The sequence below is a fragment of the Schistocerca piceifrons genome, unplaced genomic scaffold (genome assembly GCF_021461385.2).
Source record: "Schistocerca piceifrons isolate TAMUIC-IGC-003096 unplaced genomic scaffold, iqSchPice1.1 HiC_scaffold_1738, whole genome shotgun sequence".
Taxonomy (NCBI): domain Eukaryota; kingdom Metazoa; phylum Arthropoda; class Insecta; order Orthoptera; family Acrididae; genus Schistocerca; species Schistocerca piceifrons.
The window spans coordinates 280,361-288,823 of record NW_025727610.1 but is presented as its reverse complement, the minus strand read 5'-3'; positions in this window follow the sequence as shown (position 1 = coordinate 288,823).

The window sequence follows — 8,463 nt, the reverse complement described above, 5'->3', positions numbered from 1 at the left end:
TTTTGTATTTAATTCCGATGCAATTTCTGTGTTTCATCTTCAATAAGAAGGTCCAAGGTATACAGTAAACCTGAAGCGAAGCATCAGAGACTATAACTAGTGTCACAGGAACGGTTCAAAACATAGACAGTGGGAAGAGTCAGTCTTCTTGTACTTAAGTCGGCATTGTGCCTTTTGTATTTAATTCCGATGCAATTTCTGTGTTTCATCATCAACAAGAAGGTCAGAGGGATACAGTGAACCTGAAGTGAAGCATCGGAATCTATAACGAGTGTCACAGGAATGGTTCAAAAGCATGGACAGTAGGAAGAGTCAGTCTTCTTGTACTTAAGTCGGCATTGTGCCTTTTCTATTTAATTTCTATGCAATTTCAATGTTTCATCGCCAATAAGAAGGTCCATGGGATATAGTAAACCTGGAGTGAAGCTTCGGAATCTATAACTAGTATCACAGGAATGGTTCAAAGCATAGACAGTAAGAAGAGTCAGTCTTCTTGTACTTAAGTCGGCATTGTGCCTTTTTTATTTAATTTTGATGAAATTTCTGTGTTTCATCGTCAATAAGAATGTCAGAGGGATACAGTGAACCTGGAGTGAAGCATCGGAATCTATAACTAGTGTCACAGGAATGGTTCAAATCATCGGCAGTAAGAAGAGTCAGTCTGCTTGTACTTAAGTCGGCATTGAGCCATTTTTATTTAATTCCGATGCAATTTCTGTGTTTCATCGTCAATAAGAAGGTCTAAGGGATACAGTAAACCTGAAGTCAAGCATCGGAAACTATAACTAGTGTCACAGGAATGGTTCAAAACATAGTCATTAAGAAGAGTCAGTCCTCTTGTACTTAAGTCGGCATTGTGCCTTTTCTATTTAATTCCGATGCAATTTCTGTGTTTCATAGTCAATAAGAATGTCTAAGGGATACAGAAAACCTGAGTGAAGCATCGGAATCTATAACTAGTGTCACAGGAATGGTTAAAAGCATAGTCACTAAGAAGAGTCAGTCTTCTTGTACTTAAGTCGGCATTCTGCCTTTTGTATTTAATTCCGATGCAATTTCTGTGTTTCATCGTCACTAAGATGGTCCATGGGATATAGTAAACCTGGAGTGAAGCATCGGAATCTATAACTAGTATCACAGGAATGGTTCAGAAGCATAGAAAGTAAGAAGAGTCAGTCTTCTTGTACTTAAGTCGGCATTGTGCCTTTTTTATTTAATTTTGATGAAATTTCTGTGTTTCATCGTCAATAAGAAGGTCAGAGGGATACAGTAAACCTGGAGTGAAGCATCGGAATCTATAACTAGTGTCACAGGAATGGTTCAAATCATCGACAGTAAGAAGAGTCAGTTTTCTTGTACTTAATTCGGCATTGTGCCTTTTGTATTTAATTCCGATGCAATTTCTGTGTTTCATCGTCAATAAGATGGTACAAGGGATACAGTAAACCTGGAGTGAAGCATCGGAATCTATATCTAGTGTCACAGGAATGAATCAAAACATAGTCAGTAAGAAGAGTCAGTCTACTTGTACTAAAGTCGGCATTGTTCCTTTTGTATTTAATTCCGATGCAATTTCTGTGTTTCATCGTCAATAAGAAGGTCCAAGGGATAAAGTAAACCTGTAGTGAAGCATCGGAATCTATAACTAGTGTCACAGGGATGGTTCAAAGCATAGTCAGTAAGAAGAGTCAGTCTTCTTGTACTTAAGTCGCCATTGTGCCTTTTGTATTTAATTCCGATGCAATTTCTGTGTTTCATCGTCAATAAGAAGGTCCAAGGGATACAGTAAACCTGGAGTGAAGCATCGGAATCTATAACTAGTGTCACAGGAATGGTTCAAAACATAGACAGTAGGAAGAGTCAGTCTTCTTGTACATAAGTCGGTATTGTACCCTTTCTATTTAATTCCGATGCAATTTCTGTGTTTAATCGTCAATAAGAAGGTCAGAGGGATATAGTAAACCTGGAGTGAAGCATCGCAATCTATAACTGGTGTCACAGGAATGGTTCAAAACATAGACAGTAAGAAGAGTCAGTCTTCTTGTACTTAAGTCTGCATTGAGCCATTTTTATTTAATTCCGATGCAATTTCTGTGTTTCATCGTCAATAAGAAGGTCTAAGGGATACAGTAAACCTGAAGTGAAGCATCGGAAACTATAACTAGTGTCACAGGAATGGTTCAACACATAGTCAGTAAGAAGAGTCAGTCCTCTTGTACTTAAGTCGGCATTGTGCCTTTTCTATTTAATTCCGATGCAATTTCTGTGTTTCATAGTCAATAAGAATGTCTAAGGGATACAGCAAACCTGAAGTGAAGCATCGGAATCTATAACTAGTGTCACAGGAATGGTTAAAAGCATAGTCACTAAGAAGAGTCAGTCTTCTTGTACTTAAGTCGGCATTGTGCCTTTTGTATTTAATTCCGATGCAATTTCTGTGTTTCATCGTCAATAAGAAGGTACAAGGGATACAGTAAACCTGGAGTGAAGCATCGGAATCTATAACTAGTGTCACAGGAATGAATCATAACATAGTCAGTAAGAAGAGTCAGCCTACTTGTACTAAAGTCGGCATTGCTCCTTTTGTATTTCATTCCGATGCAATTTCTGCGGTTCATCGTTAATAAGATTGTCCAAGGGATAAAGTAAACCTGGAGTGAAGCATCGGAATCTATAACTAGTGTCACAGGGATGGTTCAAATCATAGACAGTAAGAAGAGACAGTATTCTTTTCCTTAAGTCGGCATTGTGCCTTTTGTATTTAATTCCGATGCAATTTCTGCGGTTCATCGTTAATAAGATTGTCCAAGGGATAAAGTAAACCTGGAGTGAAGCATCGGAATCTATAACTAGTGTCACTGGGGTGGTTCAAAACATAGACAGTAAGAAGAGACAATATTATTGTTCTTAAGTCGGCATTGAGCCTTTTGTATTTAATTCCGATGCAATTTCTGTGATTCATCTTCAATAAGAAGGTCCAAAGTATACAGTAAACCTGAAGTGAAGCATCAGAGTCTATAACTAGTGTCACAGGAACGGTTCAAAAACATAGACAGTGGGAAGTGTCAGTCTTCTTGTACTTAAGTCGGCATTGTGCTTTTTGTATTTCATTCCGATGCTATTTCTGTGTTTCATCATCAATAAGAAGGTCAGAGGGATACAGTAAACCTGAAGTGAACCATCGGAATCTGTAACGAGTGTCACAGGAATGGTTCAAAACATCGACAGTAAGACGAGTCAGTTTTCTTGTACTTAATTCGGCATTGTGCCTTTTGTATTTAATTCGGATGCAATTTCTGTGTTTCATCATTAATAAGAAGGTCAGAGGAATACAGTAAACCTGAAGTGAACCATCGGAATCTGTAACGAGTGTCACAGGAATGGTTCAAAACATCGACAGTAAGACGAGTCAGTTTTCTTGTACTTAATTCGGCATTGTGCCTTTTGTATTTAATTCCGATGCAATTTCTGTGTTTCATCGTCAATAAGAAGGTTAGAGGGATACAGTAAATCTGAAGTGAAGCATCGGAATCTATAACTAGTGTCACATGAATGGTTCAAAACATAGTCTGTAAGAAGAGTCAGTCTTCTTGTACTTAAGTCGGCATTGTGCCTTTTCTATTTAATTCCGATGCAATTTCTGTGTTTCATAGTCAATAAGAATGTCTAAGGGATACGGCAAACCTGAAGTGAAGCATCGGAATCTATATCTAGTGTCACAGGAATGGTTAAAAGCATAGTCACTAAGAAGAGTCAGTCTTCTTGTACTTAAGTCGGCATTCTGCCTTTTGTATTTAATTCCGATGCAATTTCTGTGTTTCATCGTCACTAAGATGGTACAAGGGATACAGTTAACCTGGAGTGAAGCATCGGAATCTATAACTAGTGTCACAGGAATGAATCAAAACATAGTCAGTCAGAAGAGTCAGTCTACTTGTACTAAAGTCGGCATTGTTCATTTTGTATTTAATTCCGATGCAATTTCTGTGTTTCATCGTCAATAAGAATGTCCTAGGGATAAAGTAAACCTGGAGTGAAGCATCGGAATCTATAACTAGTGTCACTGGGATGGTTCAAAACATAGACAGTAAGAAGAGACAATATTCTTGTTCTTAAGTCGGCATTGAGCCTTTTGTATTTAATTCCGATGCAATTTCTGTGATTCATCTTCAATACGAAGGTCCAAAGTATACAGTAAACCTGAAGTGAAGCATCAGAGTCTATAACTAGTGTCACAGGAACGGTTCAAAAACATAGACAGTGGGAAGTGTCAGTCTTCTTGTACTTAAGTCGGCATTGTGCCTTTTGTATTTCATTCCGATGCAATTTCTGTGTTTCATCATCAATAAGAAGGTCAGAGGGATACAGTAAACTTGGAGTGAAGCATCGGAATCTATAACTAGTGTCACAGGAATGGTTCAAATCATCGACAGTAAGAAGAGTCAGTTTTCTTGTACTTAATTCGGCATTGTGCCTTTTGTATTTAATTCCGATGCAATTTCTGTGTTTCATCGTCAATAAGATGGTACAAGGGATACAGTAAACCTGAAGTGAAGCATCGGAATCTATAACTAGTGTCACAGGAATGAATCAAAACATTGTCATTAAGAAGAGTCAGTCTACTTGTACTTAAGTCGGCATTGTGCCTTTTCTATTTAATTCCGATGCAATTTCAATGTTTCCTCGCCAATAAGAAGGTCCATGGGATATAGTAAACCTGGAGTGAAGCATCGGAATCTATAATTAGTATCACAGGAATGGTTCAGAAGCATAGAAAGTTAGAAGAGTCAGTCTTCTTGTACTTAAATCGGCATTGTGCGTTTTTATTTTATTTTGATGAAATTTCTGTGTTTCATCGTCAATAAGAAGGTCAGAGGGATACAGTAAACTTGGAGTGAAGCATCGGAATCTATAACTAGTGTCACAGGAATGGTTCAAATCATCGACAGTAAGAAGAGTCAGTTTTCTTGTACTTAATTCGGCATTGTGCCTTTTGTATTTAATTCCGATGCAATTTCTGTTTTTCATTGTCAATAAGATGGTACAAGTGATACAGTAAACCTGGAGTGAAGCATCGGAATCTATATCTAGTGTCACAGGAATGAATCAAAACATAGTCAGTAAGAAGAGTCAGTCTACTTGTACTAAAGTCGGCATTGTTCCTTTTGTATTTAATTCCGATGCAATTTCTGTGTTTCATCGTCAATAAGAAGGTCCAAGGGATAAAGTAAACCTGTAGTGAAGCATCGGAATCTATAACTAGTGTCACAGGGATGGTTAAAAACATAGACTGTAAGAAGAGACAGTATTCTTGTTCTTAAGTCGGCATTGTGCCTTTTGTATTTAATTCCGATGCAATTTCTGTGTTTCATGTTCAATATGAAGGTCCAAGGGATACAGTGAACCTGAAGTAAAGCATCAGAGTCTATAACTAGTGTCACAGGAATGGTTCAAAACATAGACAGTAGGAAGAGTCAGTCTTCTTGTACTTAAGTCTGCATTGTGCCTTTTGTATTTAATTCCGATGCAATTTCTGAGTTTCATCGTCAATAAGAAGGTCCAAGGGAAACAGTAAACCTGAAGTGAAGCATCGGAATCTATAACTAGTGTCACAGGAATGGTTCAAAGCATAATCAGTAGAAAGAGTGAGTCTTCTTGTACTTAAGTCAACATTGTGCCTTTTGTATTTATTTCCGATGCAATTTCTGTGATTCATCGTCAATAAGAAAGTCCAACGGATACAGTAAACCTGAAGTGAAGCACCGGAATCTATAACTAGTGTCACATGAATGGTTCAAAGCATAGTCAGTAAGAAGAGTCAGTCTTCTTGTACTTAAGTCGCCATTGTGCCTTTTGTATTTAATTCCGATGCAATTTCTGTGTTTCATCGTCAATAAGAAGGTCCAAGGGATACAGTAAACCTGGAGTGAAGCATCGGAATCTATAACTAGTGTCACAGGAATGGTTCAAAACATAGACAGTAGGAAGAGTCAGTCTTCTTGTACTTAAGTCGGTATTGTACCCTTTCTATTTAATTCCGATGCAATTTCTGTGTTTAATCGTCAATACGAAGGTCAGAGGGATATAGTAAACCTGGAGTGAAGCATCGCAATCTATAACTGGTGTCACAGGAATGGTTCAAAACATAGACAGTAAGAAGAGTCAGTCTTCTTGTACTTAAGTCTGCATTGAGCCATTTTTATTTAATTCCGATGCAATTTCTGTGTTTCATCGTCAATAAGAAGGTCTAAGGGATACAGTAAACCTGAAGTGAAGCATCGGAAACTATAACTAGTGTCACAGGAATGGCTCAAAACATAGTCAGTAAGAAGAGTCAGTCCTCTTGTACTTAAGTCGGCATTGTGCCTTCTCTATTTAATTCCGATGCAATTTCTGTGTTTCATAGTCAATAAGAATGTCTAAGGGATACAGCAAACCTGAAGTGAAGCATCGGAATCTATAACTAGTGTCACAGGAATGGTTAAAAGCATAGTCACTAAGAAGAGTCAGTCTTCTTGTACTTAAGTCGGCATTGTGCCTTTTGTATTTAATTCCGATGCAATTTCTGTGTTTCATCGTCAATAAGAAGGTACAAGGGATACAGTAAACCTGGAGTGAAGCATCGGAATCTATAACTAGTGTCACAGGAATGAATCATAACATAGTCAGTAAGAAGAGTCAGTCTACTTGTACTAAAGTCGGCATTGCTCCTTTTGTATTTAATTCCGATGCAATTTCTGCGGTTCATCGTTAATAAGATCGTCCAAGGGACAAAGTAAACCTGGAGTGAAGCATCGGAATCTATAACTAGTGTCACAGGGATGGTTCAAATCATAGACAGTAAGAAGAGACAGTATTCTTTTCCTTAAGTCGGCATTGTGCCTTTTGTATTTAATTCCGATGCAATTTCTGTGTTTCATCTTCAATAAGAAGGTCCAAGGGATACAGTAAACCTGAAGTGAAGCATCAGAGTCTATAACTAGTGTCACAGGAATGGTTCAAAACATAGTCTGTAAAAAGAGTCAGTCTTCTTGTAATTAAGTCGGCATTGTGCCTTTTGTATTAAATTCCGATGCAATTTGTGTGTTTCATCGTCAATAAGAAGGTCCAAGGGATACAGTAAACCTGAAGTGAAGCATCGTAATCTATAACTAGTGGCAAAGGAATGGTTCAGAACATAGACAGTGGGAAGAGTCAGTCTTCTTGTACTTAAGTCGGCATTGTGCATTTTGTATTTAATTCGGATGCAATTTCTGTGTTTCATTATTAATAAGAAGGTCAGAGGAATACAGTAAACCTGAAGTGAACCATCGGAATCTATAACGAGTGTCACAGGAATGGTTCAAAACATCGACAGTAAGACGAGTCAGTTTTCTTGTACTTAATTCGGCATTGTGCCTTTTGTATTTAATTCCGATGCAATTTCTGTGTTTCATCGTCAATAAGAAGGTCAGAGGGATACAGTAAATCTGAAGTGAAGCATCGGAATCTATAACTAGTGTCACATGAATGGTTCAAAGAATAGTCAATAAGAAGAGTCAGTCTTCTTGTACTTATGTCACCATTGTGCCTTTTGTATTTGATTCCGATTCAATTTCTGTGTTTCATCGTCAATAAAAAGGTCCAAGGGATACAGTAAACCTTTAGTGAAGCATTGGAATCTACAACTAGTGTCACAGGAATGGTTCAAAACATAGACAGTAGGAAGAGTCAGTCTTCTTGTACTTACGTCGGTATTGTGCCTTTTCTATTTAATTCCGATGCAATTTCTGTGTTTCATCGTCAATAAGAAGGACAGAGGGATATAGTAAACCGCGAGTGAAACATCGGAATCTATAGCTAGTGTCACAGGAATGGTTCAAAACATAGACAGTGAGAAGAGTCAGTCTGCTTGTACTTAAGTCGGCATTGTGCCTTTTTTACTTAATTCCGATGCAATTTCTGTGTTTCATCGTTAATAAGAAGGTCCAAGGGATACAGTAAACCTGAAGTGAAGCATCAGAGTCTATAACTAGTGTCACAGGAATGGTTCAAAACATAGTCTGTAAGAAGAGTCAGTCTTCTTGTAATTAAGTCGGCATTTTGCCTTTTGTATTAAATTCCGATGCAATTTCTGTGTATCATCGTCAATAAGAAAGTCAGTCGGATACAGTAAATCAGAAATGAAGCGCCGGAATCTATAACTAGTGTCACAGGAATGGTTCAAAACATAGGCAGTAGGAAGAGTCAGTCTTCTTGTACTTAAGTCGGTATTGTGCCTTTTCTATTTAATTCCGATGCAATTTCTGTGTTTCATCGTTAATAAGAAGGTCCAAGGGATAAAGTAAACCTGGAGTGAAGCATCGGAATCTATAACTAGTGTCACAGGGATGGTTCAAAACATAGACAGTGAGAAGAGTCAGTCTTCTTGTACTTAAGTCGGCATTGTGCCTTTTGTATTTAATTCCGATGCAATTTCTGTGT